This window comes from Palaemon carinicauda, chromosome 34, assembly GCF_036898095.1.
Source record: "Palaemon carinicauda isolate YSFRI2023 chromosome 34, ASM3689809v2, whole genome shotgun sequence".
Classification (NCBI taxonomy): Eukaryota; Metazoa; Arthropoda; class Malacostraca; order Decapoda; family Palaemonidae; genus Palaemon; species Palaemon carinicauda.
This window is the reverse complement of record NC_090758.1, coordinates 29575064-29577920: the sequence shown is the minus strand read 5'-3', so window position 1 is coordinate 29577920 and position 2857 is coordinate 29575064.

Below are 2857 nucleotides of genomic sequence, written 5' to 3'. Positions count from 1 at the left end.
ACCATCTCGGCCAGCCAAGCCTTATAGACAGCAACAGCAACTGCAATTGCCTTTGCCTCCAGTGCCCCAGATGGTGGCACAAACCCCGACTGCCTTTCAGTGGGTACCCCAGGCTGTGCCAGGTCAATCAACCACATTCGCCCCAACGTTCGAAGGACAGTCTTCTTCCTTTCGTGCAAAACCTACAGGAGCAGCCAGAGGCTCGTCTAGGCGCCCCTCAAGGGGAAGGGGATTCAGAGGTGGTCGTGGTCAGGGAGGCAAGACCTCAGGACGGCAGTCCAAGTGAAATGATTCCGGTAGGAGGGAGACTGATGAAATTTTGGGATCGCTGGACCTTCGATCCCTGGGCCCAAAGCCTACTCAAGAATGGACTGGGTTGGAGCTGGTACAGCACTCCACCCCCATGCCTTCGGTTTTTCCAACACTCCACCCCCGTTTTGGAGGAGTACGTTCAAGAACTGTTGGAGGAAAATGTGATCCGAAAGGTGAAGTCCATCAAATTCCAAGGGAGGCTGTTTTGTGTTCCCAAGAAAGACTCGGAAAAGCTCAGAGTCATTCTGGACTTGTCACCACTCAGCAAGTTCATAGTGAATTGCAAATTCAAGATGCTAACACTGCAACACATAAGGACCTTACTGCCCAAGAGGGCATACTCAGTCTCTATAGACTTGTCAGACGCCTATTGGCACATTCCAATCAGCCGTCGACTCTCCCCCTACCTAGGGTTCAGACTACAACGGAAACTGTACGCCTTCAGAGCCATGCCATTCGGGCTAAACATAGCCCCAAGGATTTTCACGAAGCTTGCGAGCGCAGCTCTCAAACAATTACGCCTAAAGGGAATTCAGGTAGTAGCCTACCTGGACGACTGGCTGGTGTGGGCAGCATCCGAGACCGAATGCTTGCAAGCTTCCAGTCAGGTGATCCAGTTCCTAGAGTACCTAGGCTTCAAGATCAACAAGAAAAAGTCTCGACTTTCTCCATCCCAAAAGTTCCAGTGGCTGGGAATCCACTGGGACCTTTTGTCACACAGTTTCTCCATCCCGACGAAGAAAAGGAAGGAGATAGCGGTCTCTGTCAAGAGACTTCTAGATTCCGAAAGGATATCAAGACGCGAACAGGAGAGGGTCCTAGGCTCTCTCCAGTTTGCTTCAGTGACAGACCCAGTGCTAAGAGCACAGCTAAAGGATGCAACCGGAGTTTGGAGAAGGTATGCATCAAACGCGCGAAGAGACCTGAGAAGACCAGTGCCGCCTCGGCTACGTACTCTTCTCAGACCTTGGTCCCAAGCCAGACATCTAAAGAAGTCGGTTCTTCTTCAGCCACCTCCCCCGTCGATGACGATTCACTCAGACGCCTCAAAGGAGGGATGGGGAGGTCACTCTCATCGGAAAAAAGTCCAGGGGACTTGGTCCAAGCTATTCAGGACCTTTCATATAAACTTTCTAGAAGCTATGGCAGTGCTCCTTACCTTAAAGAAAGTCTCCCCGCGTCACTCGATCCACATAAGATTGGTGACGGACAGCGAGGTGGTTGTGAGATGCTTGAATCGACAAGGGTCGAGGTCACCACCTCTCAACCAAGTGATGTTAGCCATTTTCCGATTGGCGGAAAAGAAGAAGTGGTACCTGTCGGCAGTTCACCTTCAAGGAGTCCGCAATGTGACAGCGGACGCTCTATCCAGGTTCACAAGAAGTTGCCCCTGTACGTGTCCCCGTACGAGGACCCCTTAGCGGAAGCAGTGGACACAATGTCCCTCGACTGGAACAGATGGTCCAGGATTTATCTGTTCCCTCCTCACAACCTTCTGTTGAGGGTCCTCAACAAACTGAGATCCTTCAAGGGGGTAGCGGCAATAGTGGCCCACAAGTGGGCGAACAGTATGTGGTTCCCCTTGGCGTTGGAACTACAGATGAAGTTCGTGCCGCTACCACATCCAGTTCTTACCCAGCGAGTCCAGAAGTCGACTGTCTGCGCTTCATTACAGAAAACCCAGACCCTGCAGCTCATGATTTTCTCGCCCTAGCGGTGAGAAAGCGTTTCGGGATTTCGAAAGCCAGCATAGACTTCCTAGAGGAATACAAGTGCAAATCGACTAGAAGGCAATATGAGTCATCTTGGAGAAAATGGGTGGCCTTTGTAAAGGCAAAGAATCCGGAGGAGATCTCAACAGACTTCTGCTTATCTTTCTTCATCCACCTCCATGGCCAAGGGTTGGCAGCTAACACGATTTCAGTGTGTAAATCTGCTTTGATGAGACCCATTTTATTTGCCTTCCAGATCGACCTAGCTAACGAGATCTTTAATAAAGTTCCGAAAGCCTGCGCTAGGCTCAGACCTTCAGCACCTCCAAAGCCCATCTCATGGTCTTTAGACAAAGTTCTTCATTTCGCCTCCCTGTTGAGCAATGAAGAATGTGCGTTAAAGGATTTGACGCAAAAAGTTATTTTCCTATTTGCACTCGCGTCCGGGGCCAGGGTTAGTGAGATCGTAGCCCTCTCGAGAGAGGCAGGTCGTGTTCAGTTCCTGGATGGGGGGGAGCTGAACCTGTTTCCGGATCCTACGTTTCTCGCCAAGAATGAGTTACCCACCAACAGGTGGGGTCCCTGGAGAATCTGCCCTCTGAAAGAAGATGCATCTCTATGTCCAGTAGAATGCCTAAAGGTCTATCTTCGTAGAACTTCAGACTTCAAGGGTGGTCAACTATTCAGGGGAGAAACATCAGGCTCAAATTTATCTCTGAATCAACTCAGAGCGAAAATCACATATTTTATTCGCAGAGCGGATCCTGACAGTACACCCGCAGGTCACGATCCGAGGAAAGTTGCCTCATCCCTAAATTTCTTTAATTGTATGG